Genomic DNA, 26,780 nt, shown 5'->3' with positions numbered 1-26,780 from the left:
AACACACTCTGACAAAACAGAGACAGATCCCAGCCTACTTGCAATACACAGCTAGACAAAGAAAGGGCAGGACACAATGGGAGACCCAGAGGTGTTAACTTAAATTGATGAGGTTTCTTCCTGGTGCTGTGTTTTACTCTGACAAAGGTCAGTGACTGTGAGCTTTGCAGAAGAACTGAGTCTGGTGGTATTCTCATTTCTGACTTTCAAATACTCATATTAAAAAAAGCAACTTACCCCACAAAGCTTTATCTGCTACTTGATCACCCAGTAAAATTTGACAAAAGGATCCTGATTGTGACACCAATATTTCTCTACTAGCAGAGCAGTGTCTCTATAGTCAATTTACACTAGAATATAGTCCCCCCATTGAGCTGTTTTTGTCGCTGTTTTGCTCCTCCCTTAGCACTGCACCCTTGCCATGTACCGCTGAGATAGAGCTAGGTGAACTGGGCTCTTTTTGTTTTTCCAAGGAACGAAGGAAAGTTATTAATTCTTATCTGCTAGCATCCAGCCTCAAAAATCTTTACTCACTGATGCTGTTTGAAATGCCTGTCTTTAGCTCCCACCAATGAGTATCTTCACTGCAGTTCTGAGTAGATGAGCACCACCCAAGACATCTTGTGTACAGGCAAACTCTTGTTTGCAGCTTTAACTGCAGAGCGACGCTCCCAAGTTTTATTTTAATTAAAAACATCATTTCTCTCTTTGCAAACTGTGCAGGCTGTCATGTCCAGTTGTTACTAGCTCTTTTATCTTTGTTACAAGCCAAATGAATGACCCAATCCTGCACAAGTGAAGTCAGTTGAAGCTTGGCCATTGATTTTAATGAGTTCAGGATCAGCCTCCAAACAATAAATAATAAAGCAAGAACTTTGCAAAGAGCCTGTGACATCACACCCACATGGTGACTCATTCTAGCTCCTAACTTTAAAGGAATGATCACTAGTATTTTGATTGAGGGGGAGGGAAGTAAATGTTCATTTATATTTTAACACTGTTGGTTTGTAGTCCCAAGTGCTGCTATCATAGGATTACCCTATTTCAGGTTCCCAAACGAGGACACTGCCAGAGGCAGGGGAGCTGGGGAGGGGGAGTACAATTGGAGGTGCTGCAGGAGATACCTGGGGGGTGCAGGAGGGATGTGTGTGTACTGGGAGGGGTATTTGGGGGTGCTTGAGGGGTACCTGTGGTGAGGGTACTCACTGGAGGTGGGGGCAGTGTCGCTCCCTGTCATGGTGGCTGGGCGACTGGTACAAGTCCAAAATGCACACCAGCCATCTGTCAGCGCCTCTCCACAGGACCCCCTCCAGAGAGCTGGGAGCCGGGGCCTGGGTGGGTGGGATCCTGCAGCTGTGGCTTCAGGGAAATGGACCAATCAATTGCAGATGCCGGTGAGGGACCAATCGGGGCTCTTTCAGAGCGGCAACATCTGCTAGGCAAAGTCCCGGACGTTGCCTGTTATTTGAGAAATCCACCCAGACAGAAGGCGGAGGATCAAAATAGAGGTGATGTCCATGAAAACCCAGATGCTTGGAAAGCCTGTGCTGTCAGGTTAGTGACCATAAGAATTGGAGAACAATTGTTCTTTTTCCTGTGACAGTGCAAATCAAGTCGTCAAGGAATCTGTTTGTTTTTTAGTAGTTATGGGCCAGATCCCCCCTCCCGCCCCCCAGTGCATTGCCACTGAAATACAGAGGGATTGGATGGGATGGAATTCAGAAGAGGATTTGAGCCCTTAATCTGAGAGACAGACAGACAGAGAGTGAGAGAGAGACAGACAGAGAGAGAAGCCAATGTAAGGGATTTATATTTCATATGATATACCCATGTGAAACGCCCACTACTGTTATAATTCATACACACATGAACTAAGTGGAAGAAAATAGACCTCGTAGTTTATGCACGTTCCTTGTAGTGGGCACCTGCAGGGGTACAGAATTACTAGAGGTATGGAGAGGAGAATTACAACAGCCACACTCTGGCCTCCCGGGAGGAAAGTGGGCATCCAGACCCCTGCTGGGTGAGAGCACATGGAGCAAATGGCAAGCTTGCTCCAAGCCCAGCTGGGGAAAAGCCAGGAGCCGATGGTTACTGAGGGCATTCAGCATCTCCCTGAGGTGTTCAGCACCTGCAGCATCCCACGTGACAGGGGGCTAGACCACATCGCCCCAAAAGAGTATGTGGTTCTCGTGTCAAATGCTGCTAGGAACAGGTAAAGGGACCCTAGCAGAACGTTCGAGGAGGAAGAAACCACACGATGTGGTACGTGGAGAACAGAAGCTTTGCCTGGCGTGGAGAGTGTGTGCAGAGGACTCCCTGGGCAGGTGAAATAGTTGAGGAGTTTGTGTTGGAGCCAAGCATTGGGTAGCAGTTGAGCTCTGCTTCCCAGGAGCTGTGGCTTGGGATTAGGGTTGAAATATCGGAGGTGAGGGCAGCGGCTTGTAGAAGACATGTTCTGCTGGGTAAATATCCTGACGTCTGTCTGACTGCTCCACCACTCTGCATCCCCACAGGGTTATTCTGTTGAGTTGTCTCAGTTTGTCCCATCGGGCCCCCATCCTGCAAAGCCTGTCTCAAGTGCTGCACCTTACGCATGGAGAGGCGTCGCACGGAAGTCAGGGGCCGTGCTCACAATACATAAAGCTAAGCATGGATGTGTCTGCATTGCAATAAAAAACCCGCGGCAGCGAGTCTCAGAGCCCAGCTCCGCTGCCTTGGGCTGCGGGGGTAAAAACAGCAGTATAGACGTTTGGACCCAGGCTGGGCCCCAGACTCTGAGACCCTTCCCCCTCACGGGGTCTCAGAGCCCGGGCTCCAGCCCGAACCCGAATCTCTACATTGCAATTGTACAGCCCCACAGCCTGAGCCCAGCAAGCCCAAATCAGCTGACCCAGGCCAGCCGGGTCTTTTATTGCAGCGGACATACCTCACGTGTCTAACTCTGTGCAGGATCAGGGTCTCCAACAGCATTCACCTTAGAGCAGCGACCACATATTCGGTTGTGTTCTGCCTGCCTGCAAAAAATACATGCATCATAAAGGAGAATGAATTAACAAGTACTGCTCACATCAGCTAGCTTCGGTTGGATCACTAATCCGAAGTTTTAAAAAGAAACAAGATCACTTTCCAAATGAAGAACACTAAAAAACAGTTTCTTGTCATAGAAATGAGAAGTTGTTGCTGTTGCTACTTTCCCGGGGGTTGTCAGCCTACAAAACTATGAGCCCAGAAGGAACACAGCACACACCCAAATGAAAGCAGTGACTTTTCCAGTTACACAGGCTAGCTAATGCAACTCTTCTTCCTCATTCCCAATCAATGATGATGTTTCAGAATAAGGAAGGCAGTAATGTTGATTTTCAATAAGTCTTCGAGCGCTGGGAAAGTTCCAGAAGACTGGAAGAAAGCAATTGTTGTGCCAATATTTAGAAAAGGTAAACGGGATGGTCCAGGTAATTATAGGTCTGAAGCCTGACATTGATCACAGGCAAGATAATGGACTGGCTTATATGGGACTCGATTAATAAAGAATTAAAGGAGGGTAATGTAATTAATGCAAATCAACATGTGTTCATGGACAATAGGTCCTGTCAAACTAACTTGATTTTTTTTTTATGAGATTACAACTTTGGTTAATAAAAATATTCGTGTTGATATAATATACTTCGACTTCTGTAAGGGGTTTGACTTGGTGTCACACGACATTTTGATTAAAAATCTAGAACAATATAAAATTATCATGGCACCCATTAAATGGACTAAACACTAGCTAACGAATGGGCCTCAACATGAAATGGGAACTAATCACTGAACTGGCATGTTTCCAGAGGGGGCCCACAAGGATCTGTTCTTGGCCCTAGGCTATTTAACATTTTTATCAGTGACCTGGAAGAAAACATAAAATCATCACCAATAAAGTTTGTAGATGACACAAAAATTGGGGGAGTGGTAAACAATGAAGAGGACAGGTCACGGATACAGAACGATGGAAACGGCACGAGCAAACAATATGTTTTGTAATACAGCTAAAGGTTTGCATCTAGGAACAAAGAATGGAGCCATACTGACAGGGGTGAGGGACTCTCTATCCTGGGAAGCAGCGACTCTGAAAAAGATTTGGGGGTCGTGGTGGATAATCAGCTGAACATGAGCTCCCATTGTGACACTGTGGCCAAAAGGGCTAATGTGATCCTGGGAATCTGGAGTAGGGACAGAGAGCTGATTTTACCTCTGTGTTTGGTACTGGTGCAACCACTGCTGGAATCCTGTGTCCAGTTCTGGTGCCCACAATCCAAGAAGGATGTTGATAAATTGGAAATGGTTCGGAGAAGAGCCACAAGAATGATTAAAGGATTCGAAAACCTGCATTATAGATATAGACTCAAATCGCTCAATCTATTTAGCTTAACAAAGAGAAAGTTAAGGGATGATTTGATGACAGTCTATAAGTATCTATATGGGGAACAAATATTTAATAATGGGCCCTTCAATCTAGCAGAGTAAGGTCTAACACTATCTAATGGCTGGAAGTTGAAGCTAGACCAGGGGTCAGCAACGTTTGGCACGCGGCTCGCCAGGGTAAGCGCGAGAAGCAGCGCGGGCGAGGGATGTGCTGGCCGCGGCTTCCCGCCGCCCCCATTGGCCCGGGACGGTGAACCGTAGCCAGTGGGAGCCGCGATCGGCCGAACCTGCCGTGTCAGCAGGTAAATAAACTGGCCCGGCCCGCCAGGGTGCTTACTCTGGCGAGCCGCGTGCCAAACATTGCCGACCCCTGAGCTAGACAAATTCAGACTGAAAGGAAGGCATACATTTTTAACTGTCAGAGTAATCAACCACTGGAACAATTTGTCAAGGACTGTGATGGATTCTTCATCACTGACAATTTTTAAATCAAGACTGGATGTTTTTCTAAAAGCTCTGCTCTGGGAATTATTCTGGGGAAGTTCTCGGGCCTGTGTGAGACAGCAGGTCGGACTAGATGATCACAATGGTCCCTCTTGACATAGGAATCTACGACTCTGTTCTGCATTTCAGTGGAGCTGCTGGATGCTTAGCACATTTGACAACCAGGCCCTTTATTTAGGGGCTCAACTAACCCAGCCTAGCAGGAAACTCTCCCACCAAAGAGAAGCAGCAAAGATGGTGTGACTCGGACACTCGTTAACTAACCTGATAGAGAATTCTCGTGCAGACACTACACAAATATTCCAGGACTCAAATGTTTGCGGCTAATTATGTTTAACTCTTAAACTGCCTTTGCACCTCGTTAAACCTAACACTAGAATTCACCATCATGTTACTTAACATGTGTTTATTAACCCATGTGAAAACATGACTAAAAATCTAAGTGTCAACACATTCAAAGAGATCAGAACTTCAAAGCTTAACTGGGCCATTTAAATATTAACGCAAATAAATACAGGCAATTTTTTCCCCTCTTTTGTTTATACAAAGCAAGAAAATTAAATGCAGAAGCTACGCTAATACCCTGAGATCTGCGCAGTACGTGCTAAGGTAAAGGGCCAGATTCACAAAAGGGACCTAGACTCAGCATTGCAACAACTAACATGAGGTGCCCTGCCGCCCACTGGAAGCCTGTTGGGTGCCCAGGCTCCCTACACAATGCATGGGGAGAGAGAATGGGATTCACAAAAGCCAGCCAGCCAGCAGGGTGTCACCTGCGCTTGCCAATAGGAGATGTCAAGGAGGGGAGTGTTGCCTAAGCCCCGCCCCTCAAAGGGCGTTCGATGCCTAAATCCAGGTCGGAGGGAGGGGCCTATCTCTGTTCAGGGCTCACAGCCTGAACCTTGTCCTGGAGCGAGGTGCCTAAGCCAGGTCAGGCCTTTCCCACAAAAAAACCCAAGGCCATGGCAGTGCCTTCCTTATACCCAATAGCCCAGTGGTTAGAGCACCCATTTGGGAGATGGGAGACCGGGGCTCTGCTTCCCAGTCTGCCTGATTCAGAGCAGGGGCTTAAGCCCAGATTTCCCACCTCCCAGAGAGTGCCCTAACCCCTGGGCTAGTGGGTGGTCTAGGGTGGCTCACTCTCTCTCTCTCTCTCTCTCTCCTATTAAAATTGCTTTACTTTTTAATAAAATCCTTAAGCACTCATTGGGCAAGACAGAGCATGAGTTTGACTTGATAGCCTAGTGAGCAGCGCACTCACCTGGGAGACCCAGGTTTGAGTCCCTACCTGCTGGCTTTCTCCTCTGCTTTCTCCTGGCGTTGCGCGCCTCTGTGTCACACACACACACACACACACACACACACACACACACACACACACACACACAGCTGACAAACAATCCCCTAGTTCCCATGATTGCAACCAGGGAACCCCTCAGACCACACAGTTTATCTCTGATCAGGCTTTGCCATGCAGCCCAGTGCCTTGGGCAGTAGCCTCCTAAAGTTCCCAGCAATCACTACATAAAGGGGCATTTAATTGCCTGGTTTCACCCACGTAGCTGTTATTGGTGCATTAAGTGCACCGGATGAGGTACACCACATGTTGTGATAGGCATGGGTAGGATCCATGGGTGAAACCAGACGATCACTACGTTCTCAAATGAACTCACACAAAAAAATGATAAAAGACATAAACACCACATCATCCGTGGGCGAACAACCTTTCACAAAACCATCATCCTTATTGTTAAAGGAAACCTGCCCAACACCTTCAAAAGACAAGCCTGGAAACTTAAATTCATAGCTTTGCTAGATATTAGAAATCATGGTCTCAATACAGACACTGGATTTATGGCTTATTACAACAATCTGTAACCAACTAACCCCACCACCACCACCACTACTTTTTTGTTGTATGACTGCAGAGGTGGTAATTTTCCACTTTACCTTGAATGGTATTTCATAATATTTGTTAACTACTTATATACTAAACAATCTGTTCCACCTTGTAATTAGCTGTGTCACTCTGAGTACCTTTCCCAGACCCAAATAAGAGCTTTGTGTAGCTCAAAAGCTTCTCTCTCTCACCAACAAAAGCAGGTCCAATAAAAGATATTACCTCACCTACCTTGTGTCTCTAATATCCTGGGACCAATATGACTCCAACCACACTACAAACAACAACAGAATGATCAAACACATACGTGAACATAATTTGTTGGGGAAGAGTCAACACTGCTTTTGTAAAGGGAAATCATGCCTCACCAGTGTATTAGAATTCTTTGAGGGTGTCAACAAGCATGTGGACAAGGGTGATCCAGTGGATATAGTGGACTTGGACTTTCAGAAAGCCTCTGACAAGGTCCCTCACCAAAGGCTCTTAAGCAAAGTAAGCTGTCATGGGATAAGAGGGAAAGTCCTCTCATGGATCAGTAACTGGTTAAAAGACAGGAAACAATGGGTAGGAATAAATGGTCAGTTTTCAGAATAGAGAGAGGTAAATAGTGGTGTCCCCCAGGTATCTGTACTGGGCCCAGTCCTACTCAACATATTCATAAATGATCTGGAAAAGGGGGTAAACGGTGAGGTAGAAAAGTTTACAGATGATACTAAATTACTCAAGATAATTAAATCCAAAGCTGACTGTGACGAGTTAGAGACTGTAAGACTGCAAAGAGACTGTGAGATCCACAAAACTGGGTGACAAAACAGCAGTTGAAATTTAATGTTGATAAATGCAAACTGCAGTTTTCCTTGCACATTGGGGGGAAAAAATCCTAAATATACATATAAAATGATGAGGTCTAAATTAGTTGTTACCACTCAGGAAAGAGATCTTGGAGTCACTGTGTACAGTTCTCTGAAAACATCTGCTCAATGTGCAGTGGCAGTCAAAAAAGCTAACAGAATGTTTGATCTCCCCATCTCAAATATATATATATTAGAACTGGAAAAGGTTCAGAGAAGGACAACAAAAATGATTATGGGTATGGAACAACTTCCATATGAGGAGAAGTTAAAAAGACTGGGACTGTTCAACTTGGAAAAGAGACAACTAAGGGGGAATGGGACAGAAGTCTATAAAATCATGAATGGTGTGGAGAAAATAAATAGGGAAGTGTTATTTATCCCTTCACATAACACAAGAGCCAAGGGTCAGCTAGTGAAATGAATAGGCAGCAGGTTTAAACAAACACAAGGAAGTATTTCGTCACACAACACACAGTCAATCATAAGAACATAAGAACATAAGAAAGGCCGTACTGGGTCAGACCAAAGGTCCATCTAGCCCAGTATCTGTCTACCGACAGTGGCCAATGCCAGGTGCCCCAGAGGGAGTGAACCTAACAGGCAATGATCAAGTGATCTCTCTCCTGCCATCCATCTCCATCCTCTGACGAACAGAGGCTAGGGACACCATTCTTACCCATCCTGGCTAATAGCCATTTATGGACTTAGCCACCATGAATTTATCCATTAATCGGTGGAACTTGTTGCCAGGGGATGTTGTGAAGGCCAAAACTATAACTGGGTTCAAAAAAGAATTAGAGATGTTCCTGGAGGACAGGTCCATCAATGGCTATTAGCCAAGATGGTCAGGAACATGAGCCCTTGTTCTCAGTGTCCCTAAACCTCTGACTTTCAGAAGCTGGGAGTGGACGACAGGGGATGGATCACTGGATAATTGCCCTGTTCTATTCATTCCCTCTGGGGCACCTGGCACTGGCCACTGTCGGAAGACAGGACACTGGGCTAGATGGACCATTGGTCTGACCCCCAGTATGGCCGTTCTTATGTTCTCTCCTAACCCACCATACATCAGCATGAGTGCCAGGCAGAATCAGACCCAGCGTGTTTGCTGCCCTGAGGAATCCCAGCAGGGCTGGTAGTAAGTGGTCACAGAATGGAGTCACAAATGGAGACACCAAGGCCTGGTCTACATCTAAAACTTAGGTTGACCTGGCTACATTGTTCGTGGGTGTGAAAGACATAGTTGAGCTGACCTAAGGGTATGTCTACACTTAAAACACTACAGTTGTATCGCTGTAGCACTTCAGTGTAGACACTACCTACACCAACAGGAGGGCTTCTCCTGCCCGCATAGGTAATCCCCCTCCCTGAGAGGTGGTAGCTAAGTCAGTGGAAGAATTCTTCCATCAACCTAGCGCTGTCTACACCGGGGCTAGGTCGGTATAGCTACATCTCTCAGGGGTGTGGATTTTTCACACCCCTGAGAGATGTAGCTATACTACTGTAAATTCCTAGTGTAGACCAAGCCTGGGCTTTGGTATAGACACCGCTAGGCTGAGAGAAGAATTCTTCTGTCAACCTCGCTACCGCTTCACAGGGAGGTGGATTTACTATGGTGATGGAAAATCCCTTCTGTCTCTGTAGCCAAAGTCCATACTACAGCCTTACAATGGCATAGCTAAAGTGCCGCAGCTGTAGCGCTCGTAGTACGGATAGGGGCGTCGGTGCAGGGGCGGGGCCTCGGGGAAGGGACGGTGCAGGGGCGGGACCAGGGCTCAGGCACTGGTGGCCCCCTCCCCCACCTTTAGGGAGCATCCGTCGCTCCTGAGTATGGACATACCCTAAGTAAAGTGCTCTTCATGGCAGGCTCCTTAAACAAATGTCAGACGCAGAGCTCAGTGTAGCAAAGAGAAGCAGCAGAAGTCAATGCAAACACAGGCTGGCTTCCCAGTCTATCAGCAAAGGATCAACATGTCCTCCTGAGACAGAGCCCAGAAGGAATCTGAACATTAACAGAAAGTGCCTCACCTTTCAGGTAAACTGGAGAAACACCCATAAGCTCTGTGTTCAGGGTTGACAAACGTAAGAGAATTATTACTGATGATATCCAAGTGTCTCCTTATGTCCCTCAGTCAGAGACAACCTAGAGACCTAGAATGGGAACAGAAAAATACACGTTGGACACAGGACTGCAAAGCCCCTTGCAAACACACACATATAGTATTCATGGGAAAGTAGAACAAGCAGTGATGCATACAGCTCTTGTGTAACTACAAACGGGCAAAATGTTTGGACCACAACTTTTTTTCAGTCAAAAATGTAGATTTGGATTGACCAAAACGTTTCACAAATTGGTCTTGATTTTGCCAAATTGTTTCAGTCAGAAAAAAACTAAGAAGAAAAATGCCAAAACCCCAAAACATTATGTTTTGACATTTTCAAAATGAAACATTTTGGTTTTTCAATTCAAAACTACTTTGTTTTGAAATTTCCTTTAATGTTTTCAATTATTTTTAAATTGAAATGCTCAAAATAGAAAAGAAACGTTTCATTCGACCTGAAACAAATTTTGGGAGGTTTTGTTCGGAAAAGGTTTTTTACCTTTTCAATTAGCTGAAAATTTAAAAAAAAAAAAAAAACAGTTTCCATTCAACTTGAACAATTTTTTCCCCAGCAAACCAAAAAGTCTGTTATTCACCTCACTCTATTTGTTATCCTGTGCCAGGCAAACACGGTAATGAAAGAAGCCCTGAGCATATCAGAAGACTACACAAGGTAAGGGAGTTCCCTCATTCACATTAGGCCCAATCTTGCTCCCAATAAAGTGAATGGCAAAATTCCCATTAACTTCAGTGGTGAATTAATCTCACCAATATAAAAGTTCATATTTAATACCAAAATGTTGACATTTACAGACAGATATAATTCCGTCCAACTAGTCATAAGCATAGCTGTTAAAAAAAATAGCTTCCTCCTCACCCCATGGAAAATTTTAACAAATAGGAAAAAATCTTTTTAGTCAACATTTTTTGGGGGGGAGGAAAAAACTCAAAAACCAAAACGTTTCAGCCAAAACCTAAGAACTTTTCCATTTTCAGGTGTTTGGTTTTTCAATGAAAACTCAAAATTTTCTGTGAAAAAAGATATTTTTGCCAAAAAAAAATTCAATTTGTCAAAAACCCAATTTTCCTTTGAAAAATGGATTTTGCCAGTAACTTTCCAACCTGTCCTAATCATAAACATCAGGCAGTTAGTTGAGCCTTTGCCTAAGATGAGGACAGCTGTTCAAAGAAACAACTGACTCTGGCAAAGTTTAGATACACTGTATTATTATTTGGTTTGAACTAAATTATACTCAAAAAGTACAAGGCAAAAATAAAGAATGTATCTTCAGTTATGAAGTGTTTTTCACCATAATTTGGTGTCTAGTTTCATATTAAGATCAAAAGACCAGTTAAATGAGTCAAAAAGAAAAACACGGAAGACAGTAAACATCTCATAAATTTTAAAAAAATGACAAACTGCCAGAGAGTAATTTAGATCCTTTCTGAGCTTAACAAAACCGTATAGTACTCATGTAACACATTGGATGCTGGTAGTTTTTTGGAAGTGTCATTTTACATAATGTTAAGTTGTCAAAGCCTGCTCACTGTGCAGGAACTCTGTGCAAATTTAGAGTGACTCCTTGCCTTCCCTTGCCTGGCCAAAACAGGCTCTCTTATCAGTACACAATTGCAACAATCGTCCACACATCTTGCAATTTGTTCCTGAGTGCACTTGTACTGCAAGCCTTTGCAAGAGACAGAAATGTACTGTAAATGGGCTGTGTGAACACAACCATCGCAGTGCCCATGTTAAACTGTGACAACCATTCCTTTGTGTTATTCATGTTTTGGTGTTCTTATAGTTGCAGGCTTTGTAACTGGAACTATACAGTATGCTGACACACTGATTTCTGGGCATAAAACAGATTTAAAATATAATGGCTCAGTGACTCATTCATGTGGGATGAACAATTAGATTGTGAGGGCGGAAGCTCTTGTTTAAACACAACGCAGTAGCAGCATGGAGTTGTGCTCAAACAAGTGCTTTCATGGTTGTGATGAGATTACACAGTTCAACTGTTGGATCAAACTCTTTAGATAAAAGGGCGTGTCTTTATGTGAGCACCGGGATCAGGTTTGGATTCCACCGTTCTGATAGGACAAGGCTGCCACACCCTTTGAGATGGGATGCACCGGGGCAACTTACACATCTCCCATGGGACACCACTGGCATCATCACATCCACCGACCAACAGACGCTGAGATCTCCTACCTAACATTTCCCCCCAACCAGGACATTTGGTCTAGAGCTGGGCAAAATTTTTCAGCCAAAAATGTTTTTTGGGTGTTGAAAAATGCAGATTCGGCAACTCCAAAACATGTAGTAAACTAATTGCTTCTGTTGAAAACAACCCCAAGCCCCCCCAAATATTTCATTTCTACATTTCTGAAGCAAGACTTTTAATTTGAAGTGACTTTTCATTTGGAAATTTCCTTTAATTTTTCTTTTTAACATTTTGCAAATGTTAAAAGAAATGTTCAAAATTTAAAAAAAAACCCACCCAATAATGCAATTTTTTGGAATTACCAACGACCCAAATAATGCGTTATTCACCCAGCTCTAATTTGGTTCTATCAGGGAGGGCAACAAACCAAGTCGATTTCCCTGGAAAGACTCTCTACAAAGAGAGGGAATGGGGAAAATCGTTCACATTGAGAAGTGCCTGATTTTTGGATGACAAAATTTGCTGCGCTCTGGGTCCAATTCTGCAATTTTCAAGCAAAATTCTCAGTGATTTCAGAGTCAGGCTTTAATTCTCTTTCCCTTATACAAAAACCCTCCCTGCACTCAGCAAAAATATCTTTTTTTAAACCCCACTTTCTGTAGAAGAAACCCCGCAGCGTGAGGGGACACTGCATGGAACATCCTGTTTTACTGTTGCCACAGTTCCTTCATGCTGGCCATCATAGTAAAAGGTGATGAGAAAACCATGGCTATAGGATACACGCTGGCAACAAATACTTCTTTTAAGGGAGGAACTTGCTGGGAGTCTAAACTCAAAGCCCCACATCCTTCCTCCCACATGACCCCAGCCTCCAGCTGGAGTAAGAGGAAGAATCTGTACCCTCCCACCTGCGATGGCAGCAAATGTATTCAAGCAGTCGCCATGCTCCATGGCCTTAGCATGCGCGCTGCATAGGAGGCAGTGGCCAATTGCTCTGCACAGTTAGTAGATTCACCTGCCCCTCTACACGCAGGGGCACATGGGGCTCCTGGCGAGCTGGGTTTCACAGCACACAGAAGTGGGAATGCCCTGCACCTTTTTTTCTCCTCCTCCCCTCAAGCCTGAACCAGAGAGATTTCACTGCATCTAGGGCACTGCACAGCTTGCGGGGGAGGGGACAGGATCTGCCCCCAAAGGAAGGATCGCTGACAGGCCTCCATTTAACCATTAGGAGGAGAAGACCTCATGCTTTACCATGAGATCCATTCGTTGACTGTAGTTTTCCTGTAAAAGACCCAGGCTCTGATTCTCCATTGCCCCGCTGTGTGCAGTCAGTTGCACCAGTGCAAAGTGGATGGCTCAGATCAGAACCAGTGTAAAAGGCTACACAAGTCACAAGGCAATGGAGAATTGGGCGCTCAGTCTCTGATGTGGAAATCACAGGGACCTTGCACTTGCCATAGCAGAAAACACCGGTTCTCAACCCTTGTGTCTGCTCAGTTTATCGACACACAAATCCGGCAGGCTCTCAAGCACTGTAGGTTCTCAGCTGGATTCATCCCTGTGCACTGTGCCACAGCAGCAATGGGTGGTTTGCAAAGGAAAGACTGATTTTTCTTTGCATTCTTCAAAGCACAATGAAGGGCTCCATGCACCCTCACTCCTGCAGGGCCCGATTCAAGAGCCAGTGGAGTCAGCGGGAATCTTACCATTGCTTTCAGTGGGAACCATCGCCGGACCACAGTCAGAGCCACCGGCTTATATCTACCAATCACCACTCCAAAGCCCTGTTCACGCCTGGATACAAGGTTTACTTTTAGAACATGTTGGCTGACACGTTTTAGTGAAGACGATGTAAAAGCATTGCATAAACAGGACAAGTTGTGTTGTGGCATGTGGGTAGCTGGCTGGGCTGCAGCCTAGGTCCCTTGCTAGCATTCCCGTGGCCCTGTCTACTGGCAGGGTTTTAAAACCTCTTTTATTCTGGTGTGAACAGGCCCCAAGGCACACACAGGCCCTGATCCTGCAAACACTTGTGCATGTGCTTAACATCAAGCATATGAGGAGTACTATTGGCCCTCAGTCCGGGCCTAAGTTAGTTTCCGCATTGACAGCAAATTCCAACTCTGAATGACCAACTACTAACCTTACACTGAGACAGAGAGTGCAACCAAACAACACACGGGTGACATCAGTAAAGGAGGGAAAACTGAAGCGAAACAATCTTATTGGCCTCAAGCTGTGACAGCTCACAAGCGATTGTTCTGCAGGGAGAACTGCAAAAAAGGAGAGCCATATTTGCAATACCAGCCCTAACAGTAGGCCCTGGTGAGGGCACTCCTATAGTAAAGTCATGGTATTCATGAGGCTTTATTATTGTTATTTATTTCACTGCATCTAGGGCATACTGCAGACCTTGCGGATCTGCCCCCACTGACATTCCTCCATTTAACCATTAGGAGAAGAAGGCCTCATGCTTTGGCATCTAGGAGCCCTAGCCATTGACTACGTCCTCACTGAATCATAGATTATAAAGCCAGAAAGGACCATTGTGATCATCTAGCCTAGGGGTGGGCGAACTATGGCCCGGGGGCCGCATCTGGCCCTTCAGATGTTTTAATCCAGCCCTTGAGCTCATGCCGGGGAGCGTGGTTGGGAGCTTGCTCTGCGTGGCTCCCAGAAGCAGCAGCACTTCCCCCCTCCAGCTCCCACATGTAGGGGCAGCCAGGGGGCTCCGCATGCCTCCCCCACACCAAGCGCCACCCCTGCAGCTCCCATTGGCCAGCAAACGGGGCCAATGGGAGCTGCAGGGGCGGCGCCTGCGGACAGGGCAGCACGCAGAGCTGCCTGGCTGCGCCTCCGCATAGGAGCTGGAGGGGGGACATACCGCTGCTTCCGGGAGCTGCTTGAGGTAAGCACCGCCTGGAGCCTCCAACTCCTCAACCCCTCCCGCGCCCCAACCCCCTGCCCCAGTCCTGATCCCCCTCCCGCCCTCCAAACCCCTCTGTCCCACCCCAGAGCCCGCACCCCTATCCCAGCCTGGAACCCCCTCTCGCACCCTGATTTGCTCCTCATTTCTGGCCCTTCTGCAGAACCCGCACCCCCAGCCAGAGCCCTCACCCCCACCCCAACCCCCAATATCGTGAGCATTCATGGCCCGCGATACAATTTCCATACCCAGATGTGGCTCTCGGGCCAAAAAGTTCTAGGCCCCTGATCTAGCCCGACCTCTTGCATAACACAGGCCATAGAAGTTCCCTCAATAATTCCTGTTTGAACTAGGCTGTGCATTGGCACTGTACAAACTCAGAACAAAACTCATTCCCCGCACCAAAGAGCTTACAACGTAAGCCTGAGACAACAGGTGGGTCTAAAGAGAAGGGGGAGAACAAGGAAACAATCAGACAGTAGTGGTCAGTACGATCAGCAGTGGTATCAGTACACCAGCAGCCTACCCATTGTCAAGTTTTTCTAAGCATCACTCATTAATAATCATAGGCGTGCGCACGGGGTGTGCCGGGTGTGCCCAGGCACACCCTAATGCATGGGTGGGCAAATGGCTCCACTCCCTGGCGCGGCAAGCCGCGGGGTCTGCGCTCCTGGGCCGGAGCGCCCGGCCGAGCACAGCAAGCCACCGGTCCCTCCTCCACCTTCCCCTGGAGTCATGGCTCCAGCGTTTGGCTCAGCGGGGAGGCTAGGAGCCTTATCTCATGGTAAGGGGTCCGGGGCCAGGGGGGTTGGATAAGGGGTGGGGGCAGTCAGGGGACAGGGTGGGTTGGATAGGGGACAGGGTGGGATCCCGGGGGGGGTGGTTAGGGGCGGGGGGGTCTCTGGAGGGGGCAGTCAGGGAGCAGGGGGGGTTGGATGGGGCATGGGAGTCCCAGGGTCTCTCATGGGGCGGGAGGTGGATAGGGGTCAGGGCAGTCAGGGGACAGGGAGCAAGAAGGGTCCTGGGGGGGGAGTTAGTGGGGGGAACTCTGGAGGGGGTGGTCAGGGGACAAGGAGCTGGGGGGGCTTGGATGAGTCAGGAGTTCTGGGGGGGCTGTCAGGAGGCAGGGGTGTGGAGAGGGGTTGGGGGAGGCAGGGAGCGGGGGGGTTGTATGGGTCGGGAGTTCTGGGGGTCCTGTCAGGGGGTGGGGAGCAGTTGAATAGGCGTGGGAGTCCAGGGGGTCTGTCTGGGGGTGGGGGTGTGGATAAGGGTCGGGGCAGTCAGGGGACAGGTAGGGAGTAGGGTCCTAGGGGGGCAGTCAGGGGACAAGGAGCAGGGAGGCTTAGGGGTGGAGTCTTGGGGGGCAGTTAGGGGCAGGGGTCCCAGGAAGGGGTAGTCAGGGGGGGACAAAGAGCAGGGAGGGTTGGGGGTTCTGAGGGGGGAAGTAGGAGGGAGTGGATGGGGGCGGGACTAGGGCAGGGCAGGGGCGGGGCTCCCTGGGTGCACACCCTAATGAAATGGGCTGCGCACGCTTATGTTAATAATGTATTAATTGTTACATCTTCAAAAAGAAAAACAGTAGAAAAGGTGGCAAGTGACTGTCTTCCCCGGCTAAGCTACTGTGACACTGAAATAGGAAAGTAAAAAGGCAGGTTTCCCAACATTGCAGGGTTGTGAAACTATCAAGAAAGTCCAGTCAGTTCGAAAGAACATCTGGAAAACACATTTGTCTTGCTAATAAAAAGAAAGTGTTTCAGAATTCATGCCAATATACTTTGTTACTTTGGAGGGTTTTTTGTCTTTTCAGTTCCTGTTAAATGTGGGATCCCAGAGAGATGCATTTTCTCACTATTAGCAATCTCCGAAGGGACCCTGCCTGCCTTTTAGAGAGACCGCTGTCTGACAAGTACAGAAGACTGAAATGCAAAAATCAGTACAAATATAAACTAACTGTGCCCCTGAGCACTGCGACCCAGAGACTTTGACTAGCCACACAGTATTGCATTTCTTAGAGGTATGGTGCATTATTACACACATACCAGAAACACTTCCACATAATGAAGATTAAAACTGTACTCAGGTCTTTTCAACTTAAATGAGAAATGTGATCTTTTAGAAGGTTCCCCGATTGCTTCATTGCTCTGAACGAATATTATTTAAAAATAATGCAGTTTCTTCCACATTCTTTACAGCAGAAATCCTGACAACACTTTCATTGCCCCACCTTAACTTATCTCTGCTAGACAAAAGCAATAAGAGTTGTGCTCCACTCAGTTTACCCTTCCCATCACCTTGAGTTACTTACTACTCTAGCTCTCAGGGCAGGGAGAGAGACTGACTAAGACCACCCTTGAAAGAGATGTTAAATACCCCTCATAAGAACATAAGAATGGCCATACTGGGTCAGACCAAAGGTCCATCTAGCCCAGTATCCTGTCAGCCGACAGCGGCCAATGCCAGGTGCCCCAGAGGGAATGAACAGAACAGGTAATCATCAAGTGATCCATCCCTTGTCGCTCATTCCCAGCTTCTGGCAAACAGAGGCTAGGGACACCATCCCTACCCATCCTGGCTAATAGCCATTGATGGACCTGTCCTCCATGAATTTATCTAGTTCTTTTTTAAACCCTGTTATAGTCTTGGCCTTCACAACATCCTCTGGCAAGGAGTTCCACAGGTTGACTGTGCGTGTGTGGAAAAATACTTCCTTTTGTTTGTTTTAAAACTGCCGTCTATTAATTTCATTTGGTGGCCCCTAGTTCTTGTGTTATGAGAAGGAATAAATAACCCTTCCTTATTTACTTTCTCCACACCAGTCATGATTTTATAGACCTCTGTCATATCCCCCCTTAGTCATCTCTTTTCCAAACTGAACAGTCCCAGTCTTATTAATCTCTCCTCATACAGCAGCCATTCCATACCCCAATCATTTTTGTTGCCCTTCTCTGAACCTTTTCCAATTCCAATAGATCTTTTTTGAGATGGGGCGACCACATCTGCACACAGTATTCAAGGTGTGGGCGTACCATGGATTTATATAGAGGCAATATGATATTTTCTGTCTTATTATCTATCCCTTTCTTAATGATGCCCAACATTCTGTTCACTTTTTAGACTGCTGCTGCACATTGAGTGGAGGTTTTCAGAGAACTATCCACAATGACTCCAAGATCTCTTTCTTGATTGGTAACAGCTAATTTAGATCCCATCATTTTATATGTATAGTTGGGATTATGTTTTCCAATGTGCATTACTTTGCATTTATCAACATTGAATTTCATCTGCCATTTTGTTGCCTAGTCACCCAGTTTTGAGAGACCCTTTTGTAGCTCTTCGCAGTCTGCCTGGGGCTTAACTATCTTGACTAGTTTTGTATCATCTGCAAATTTTGCCACTTCACTGTTTACCCCTTTTTCCAGACATTTATGAATATGTTAAATAGGACTGGGCCCAGTCTCGACCCCTCAGGCTGTACACCCTGTATTTAGCCACCCATCACATGCCATGCCCTCTCCATAATAATAATAATTCATGTCTAGCACCAACATAGGCTCCAGTCCAGCAAAGCCCAACGCCCATGCTTCAGCAGTCCCACTGAAGTCAGAGCTGCAGAAGAGCTCTGAGTAGCTAGAAAGCTTGTCTTCTCTCACCCACAGAAGTTGGTCCAATAAAAGATATTACTTCACCCACTGAGTCTCACTAATATCCTGGGACTGACACAGCTACAACTACCCTGCATACAAACTGCAAGAGAGACACATTATCACTTCTGGATGTGTCCCAAAACAACAGGCTTTGGAGACAGCTCTATGGTATTCCGGGAGTGCTGCTGGATAAACAAGCCCTCGGCTTTCTTGGAATGGACACTGAAGGCTGCACTATGAAAAACGGCCGAAGTAAACACAACACCCGTTTTCTTAGGGAAAGATCCTTTTCTGGATCAGTGACAATCTCCAGCTCCAGCAGAACAGCTTCTGGAGCCAAGAGCCTGATCCAGAACTCCCACTGACTCCCATGGGAGTCTTTCCATCGGACTCCATGGAAATCGGATCAGGCTCCATCTGAAGTTTAAGGCTCATGAAACTTACATCAGAACTGGACCCCAGCAAAATGAATAAACAATCATAATAATCATGTGAAACCATGGGGACAGGACAGGTTTCTTTGGGGTGTCTTTCTCTGTGCTTGATGGAAGTGAAGTTACATGTGCTAATCAACAACTATAGACATCACTGTAAGGTTGGTTTAAGTGTTAGTTGTTTGTTAAGGTCAGTGATGATCTGTAACAGCGGGAGATATATGCTGACTTGTCTCATTAATCTGGGGAGTGACAACAAATGTATGACAGTTCAGTGAGATGCTGGATATCACCTGAACATACCAGGCCCTGGGCTAAGCCTGCAATGTTAAATTAAGGATCAGCCTGGTATAAAAACTGCATAGAAAGTGGCATGCTCAGAAGTTAGCAATCAACAGTTCTATGCTCTAGAATCATGGGCCCTTCAGAATGAGAACATTCCATGCAAATTAACTTAACAAAGAGAAGGTTAAGGGGTGATTTGATCACAGTCTATAGGTAACGACATGGGGAACAAATATTTAATACCGGGCTCTCCAGTCGTAGCAGAGAAAGGTATAGCACGATCCAATGGCTGGAAGCTGAAGCTAGACAAATTCAGACTGGAAATACGACATCAATTTTTAACAGTGAGGGTAATTAACCATTGGAACAATTTACCAACCGCTGTGGTGGATTCTCCATCACTGACAATTTTTCAATCAAGATTGGATGTTTTTCTGAAAGCTCTGCTCTAGGAGTTATTTGGGGGCAATTCTCTGGTCTGTGTTACGCAGGAGGTCTGACTAGGTGATCACAATGGTTCCTTTTGGCCTTGGAATCCATGAATCTAGGAAAATGTAACAGCTATAAATGGTTCCAGGCTGCTACATGTCCTGCCGCAGGCTGGGAGGAGAGGGGAGGTGAAAGGACCAACATGGCTAGGGAGAGTTAAGAGAGGACAGCATAGAGGACATCCTTATTGAGGCTGCAGGAACAAACCATCCTGATGTGTAGAAAGAATAGTAAATATGGCAGGCGACCAGCTTGGCTTAACAGTGAAATCCTTGCTGATCTTAAACACAAAAAAGAAGCTTACAAGAAGTGGAAGATTGGACAAATGACCAGGGAGGAGTATAAAAATATTGCTCAGGCATGCAGGAGTGAAATCAGGAAGGCCAAATCACACTTGGAGTTGCAGCTAGCAAGGGATGTTAAGAGTAACAAGAAGGGTTTCTTCAGGTATGTTAGCAACAAGAAGAAAGTCAAGGAAAGTGTGGGCTCCTTACTGAATGAGGAGGCAACCTAGGGACAGAGGATGTGGAAAAAGCTAATGTACTCAATGATTTTTTTGCCTCTGTCTTCACGAACAAGGTCAGCTCCCAGCCTACTGCACTGGGCAGCACAGCACGGGGAGGACGTGACCAGCCCTCTGTGGAGAAAGAAGTGGTTCAGGAGTATTTAGAAAAGCTGGACGAGCACAAGTCCATGGGGCTAGATGCACTGCATCCGAGGGTGCTAAAGGAGTTGGCGGATGTGATTGCAGAGCCATTGGCCATTATCTTTGAAAACTCATGGCGATCTGGGGAGGTCCTGGATGACTGGAAAAAGGCTAATATAGTGCCCATCTTTAAAAAAGGGAAGGAGAAGGATCCGTGGAACTACAGGCCAGTCAGCCTCACCTCAGTCCCTGGAAAAATCATGGAGCAGGTCCTCAAGGAATCAATTCTGAAGCACTTAGAGGAGAGGGAAGTGATCAGGAACAGTCAGCATGGATTCACCAAGTCATGCCTGACTAACCTAATTGCCTCTATGATGAGATAACTGGCTTTGTGGATGAGGGGAAAGCAGTGGATGTGTTATTCCTTGACTTTAGCAAAGCTTTTGATACGGTCTCCCACAGTATTCTTGCCAGCAAGTTAAAGAAGTATGGGCTGGATGGATGGACCATAAGGTGGATAGAAAGCTGGCTAGATCATTGGGCTCAACGGGTAGTGATCAATGGCTCCATGTCTAGTTGGCAGCCGGTATCAAGCCAAGTGCCCCAAGGGTTGGTCCTGGGGCCGGTTTTGTTCAATATCTTCATTAATGATCTGGAGGATGGCATGGATTGCACCCTCAGCAAGTTTGCAGATGACACTAAACTGGGAGGAGTGGTAGATACACTGGAGGGTAGGGATAGCATACAGAGGGACCTAGACAAATTAGAGGATTGGGCCAAAAGAAATCTGATGAGGTTCAACAAGGACAAGTGCAGAGTCCTGCACTTAGGACAGAAGAATCCCATTCACTGTTACAGACTAGGGACCGAATGGCTAGGAAGCAGTTCTGCAGAAAAGGACCTAGGGGTTACAGTGGACAAGAAGCTGGATATGAGTCGACAGTGTGCCCTTGTTGCCAAGAAGGCTAACGGCATTTTGGGCTGTATAAGTAGGGGCATTGCCAGCAGATCGAGGGACATGATCATTCGCCTCTATTCGACATTGGTGAGGCCTCATCTGGAGTACTGTGAAGGATGTGGAAAAATTGGAAAGAGTCCAGCAGAGGGCAACAAAAATGATTAGAGGGCTGGAGCACGTGACTTACGAGGAGAGGCTGAGGGAACTGGGCTTATTTAGTCTGCAGAAGAGAAGAATGAGGGGGGATTTGATAGCAGACTTCAACTACCTGAAGGGGGGTTCCAAAGAGGATGGAGCTTGGCTGTTCTCAGTGGTGGCAGATGACAGAACAAGGAGCAATGGTCTCAAGTTGCAGTGGGGAAAGTTTAGGTTGGATATTAGGAAAAACTTTTTCACTCGGAGGGTGGTGAAGCACTGGAATGGGTTACCTAGGGAGGTGGTGGAATCTCCATCCTTAGAGGTTTTTAAGGCCCGGCTTCACACAGCCCTGGCTGGGATGATTTAGTGATGTTGGTCCTGCTTTGAGCAGGGGGTTGGACTAGATGACCTCCTGAGGTCCCTTCCAAGCCTGATATTCTATGATTCAATAGAAGTGATTGCTGTAGCTGTGAGAGCGAAGGAGATGGCTCAGAGATAGCGTGCAGAGGGAACACAGGAGAGACACAGGGAGAGGGCCCTGCGGGGCTCCAGCTGAGAAGGGCAGAAGGCTGAGCAGGTAGAGCCCCCAAAGGGAGCAGTCACAGAGGTCAGCGCTATCGCTGCTATGTGATAGGATGAAAGGGATTGGCTGGCAAGTGCTCTGAACGAACACGGCCTCTCGGATGAGGGCCTCGGACATGTCACCTTCCCATAGGTCAAGGGAAGGCAACGCAGGCGGTGCAGAACGGAGCTGGTAAGTTCTGCCACTTCTGCGAAAGTCTTCCCTGACAGATGGCAGGAGCCCCAGGAAAGGAGCTGTCCCACTGCCCAGGAAAGAAGTGTTCTCTCTGCTGACATCAGCACACCCTGCACCCGCGAGACAAAGCCATGGAGGGCGCTGACCCTGGCTCCGGAGGCCACGTGCACTGCTGCCGACAGTGGTGGTGCTGACATGTGCCCACGCAGTCCCTGGTGTGGACAAATCCCAGCAGTAGCAGACAGGTTCCAGGGAGCGGATCCAGTCAGCTGCTGAGCCGGTTGCTGTGGAAGGAGCGGTTATGAGAGTAAGAAGCAGTCCTGTGATCAGAGTGCCACAGAGGCTCAGCGACAGCAGTTACTGGCCAGTGTCCCAGTCACAGGCTTCCGGAGCCCGTGCGCCGCCTGGCAAAGCGAGCGAACTCCCCTTTCCCAGCAGCCCATCAATCCAGACGCCGCCAGGGCTTTGCAATTCCAAACATAGAAAAGGAAGCTCTGGAAGTCTTCTAGAGCCTTTCCTGAAAGTGACCCTAAGTCTTCATTTATATCCTTGAAATGGAGTTAGGGCCCCATTTGATCTGGCTGCTGCAGGGAGTCAGGAAAACAGCTCTGCACCTTCACCCAGGATCCGAAGTCCGAGCCCTGGGCAAAGATGGGCAGGGGGATTCTGAGCCCTCTCTGGGAGGTTACTGAATAGAACACACACAGGGCTGACTTGCAAGTTTCCCCTTTTGGATAGAAAAGCTGCATCTCTGGTTTTTCTGTTGAAATGGAAGCAACGCCAACCCAGTAAGCAGAGCAGATGTGACCTCCCCATCATAGTGTAGAGCAACTGCACCCATATTCCCGCCGTGGTCCCCCGAGGGCACCCATTCTCGGTTCCCGGCAACTCAGCCATCAACTCTCTTGGGCAAAGACCCATGTCTCTCTCCCTCCTGACCTGGGGTTTTTCAGGCTGCATAGTTCCCTGCCTACACGATGATACCATCAGCAAGCAGACTACCTAAAAGGCCAGCGTCTGCACTTTGCTTTTTCTCCAGAGGGTATGTACCTTAATGGCCACCAGTTATAAGCTACCCTCAGCTCTTTCTAAACAAGCACATTTATTTTTAAGGTGAAAGCACTACAGAGAAAACGTATTAAAAATCAATAAAAGCACATATGTTCAGGGTAAAAAACTCACCAGAGATCACCCCAACTCCATCCTCAGGCTCTGGTAGGTGTCAGTCCTTCAAAACCCACAGCTGGGTTTTTCTCATGGTTGCCACTGTCTCGGATTCAGAACCAGAGCCACCATGAATATTTCAGTCTCTCTTTTGTACATCTTGGGCCTTTGACCTAGGCCTCATGTAACAGGTGATCAACAGACAATGGCTCCCTCCTCCAGGTGTAGTTTCAAAAGGCTGGGTTTTTGCATAACTGGAGGTGGGGAATTTGCATTCTCTTAACTCTTTTAGTTCCAAAAGTCCATTCTGGTCTGGCACATTGTTCAATATAATCCTGTGGACGCCCAAGTCTCACATCTGTCACAACTCCCCCCTCCAGAGGTTACATACAATCCCAGCCCACAACAAACCATTCATTTAACACAACGGACCCCAAAGATACTTCTACTTAATCCCATAAGGTCTCCTGAGGACCTGGCAGGAAATTGCCATATGCGTCATACCAACCACCATCACTGTTATTCTCTCAGCAGGTTCTCTCCCCTGCTTGTCGGGTCGGTCTGATGGCTGGCTTAGAACTGTCGCTCATATTTAACATGTCGCCCGGCATTTTTTCAACCTTCTGCTTGTCTGCGGGGTTGTCCTTGTGTGATCTACCGAGCGTCTTGGTCGTAAAACAGTTTCACCGGTAACAGCGCAATGAAAAGAAAGGGAGGGCAATAGAAACGCTAACAAACACAAATGGATCTGTCCCGGGGCAGCTGCTCTTTGTGGGGAGCTAGGGCCCAGTCTGCCTGTGACTGCCTTAGGAAGGAGATAAGTGGGGGTGTGGGGGGATGATTAGTAAAACGAGCATCTGGGCCTAATAGAGATTGCCCAAGCTCAGTAAGAGAATCTCCAAAGAGAGACCGGAGGCTCCAGAGCTCTCAAGAGAAGCCTGAGCCAGAAGACTGGAGAGGGAGCCGCGACATGGTCTCTCTGGGGAACCTACCAGCGTGGGTTGTCTGTAAGAGGAACTTCTGAAGAGGGCAACCTTGTAGACAGGGGGCTTTACCACTCACCCCTCAGATACTGGCCAGAAGCCCGGCCTGGCACGGATCACCCACTGTCCCTGGAGAAGAGTCGCAGTGGACAGACCTCCCCAGACCCAAGACTCCAGAGAAGGATGTTTCTCCGGTAGAGGCAAGAGGCCTAACCCCAGGGACAGAGACTGGAACCAAGTGACCCCTGGAGGAAGAGTCGGGGTCGAGGTGAACACAGGACTCTGGGGGGGACAAGATTAAGAATGAGCTAGTGGTCCCACTGGGATGTTGGGGTGAAAGATTTGCTTATGTTCTGGGCTGGCTTTTCTGTTCATAAATGAGGCCCTCCATCAGGAGGTGCTCTTTAGCACTTAACGGGCTGTTCGGACTTGTTGATACTTGATCTTCCCCTCGATCTGGGTAAGGGCTCATCTGCAATGCAACGCCCACCTGCAAGGGGACGTGCTGGGTTAGACTGGAATGGTGACAGGATCTCAGAGCCTGCTTCAAGCCACTTGCTGCACCCCGGGCGGACACTGAGCATTCAAGTGTGGAATAAAATTAAGAGGGAGGTAGACCCAAAAAGAGGCCCTGAACCAGCGACGGCTGCTCTGAAACCCAGTAAGCACCATCCTTGCTGTTGCCAATAATACTGAAGAGAATGATTGTGGCTCAAATTCAGGTGAAATCCAGGATTCAACAGTAGGAAACCCAGGACTATCTCCAAACTGTCATCTACCATGTTGCAGTATTACACTGCAAGCACATAGAGACTTGTTTCAAAACAAGAAACCGTTTGCATCTATGGATCTGACTGGTGACAATGCAAGAGAGATTTTTTCAGTTGTGACTGGTGTAAGAATAGCTCATGGCTTGTGACCTGTAAGAGAGGAAAGAAAGCCTTCTGCACAGTGTGTTGATTTGCCACAGTTAAGAAACTTAGCTTATGTAAATGTGGAGATGATGCATTTGTTTCAATTGGCATGAGTCATTGGAAGGATGGTCCTGGAAAACCAGATATATATGAGAAATGGAATGACCAGAGGGACGGCATTTAGAAAGCGCATGCTTATACCAGCCAAGTGAATGTAGATGTTCAGCTACAACAAAACAAACTTGAGCAAGCTACAAATTGCAGCTGTTTTTTTGGGGCAAACGTAAGTGCATTTAGTATCTTATGAGGCAAGAGCTGGCGGTATGGGGGCATACAGATGATGAAAGCAATTTTCAAAAGCTATTTGAGCTTTCAACGAACACATCTGACAAACATCAGGGGGTAGCCGTGTTAGTCTGTCTCTGACAAAGAAATTAAGCAAAGGCTGAAAAAGAAATGCCAGTATGCCTGACTCGACATTACCAATGAACAAATTAAAGAAGTATACCATCAGGTGTTTTCAAAATTTACGGACAAAGTCAAGCAGTCAGAAATATTTTCTGTTGTTATTGAAACCAGGGGTGTAAGTGGTCATGAACGACTCTGTTTTGCTGCATGCTTGGATGGTGATAATTATGAGTCACAGAATAGTTTGTTGGGCTGTATGGTTGCCCAATATCTCTGCTGATTAGACAGCCCTAACTCATTCAAACCCTGGTGTCAGACACGGCAGACAGCAACACCACCAGCTATCACATCAATGCTGGACAAAGATCAAGCAATCCTCAACACACTGGAGGCTGTTGTCTTTGAAGGTGGAGAAGCTGAAGCAGTGACTAAAGCCCCAGGACCGATTTCTCTTATGGATCCATTTAGAAAGTTTGCTTTAGTGTATTTTCAGCTTGGGAGGAGTAGCTCGAGTGTTGCAGTTAAAGCACGTAACTGCTGAGCCTGCCCTGACTTTTGTATCCTGGCCCTTCGCAAACACTTCAATAGTTTGCGTTCAGGCATGTGCTTTACTGAATTTTATACAGGAGGTTTGGATGTTTCAAAAGATGTAAGTAACCCTCCTTCACTGCCAAAACAGAGTCAACAGCTACCACGATGCACTGATGATACAAGTGCACCAGGTGTGTTTAAAACTCCTGCAGAATATATTTGTAAACAATTCTTTCAACTGCTTGACATTTTGGGAGGCAAATGTGATTAATTGGGATTGGTCTTCACATAGGGCACAGAAGAAGACAAAATTTGAATCATTTGTATATTGTATATGATTCCCATGCGTTCTACAATTATACATTGGTGATAAAGTTATGGAGGATTTTCCTACCTTCTGAAAAAACTGAAGACCACGTTGCTGAAACAGAACTCCCAACATTGCTTTTAAATATTACAACTAGTAATAATAATAACAACCCTAATCACGGAGGATGCAAATCACAATGCAAAGCAATATAGCCTATACTGATATTGTAATCTTATATGGGTGTATTTTGGAATGTTT

Source organism: Emys orbicularis, chromosome 3 (assembly GCF_028017835.1).
Source record: "Emys orbicularis isolate rEmyOrb1 chromosome 3, rEmyOrb1.hap1, whole genome shotgun sequence".
Lineage (NCBI taxonomy): Eukaryota > Metazoa > Chordata > Testudines > Emydidae > Emys > Emys orbicularis.
The sequence above is the reverse complement of the archived record's forward strand: the minus strand, read 5'-3'. Positions refer to the sequence as shown.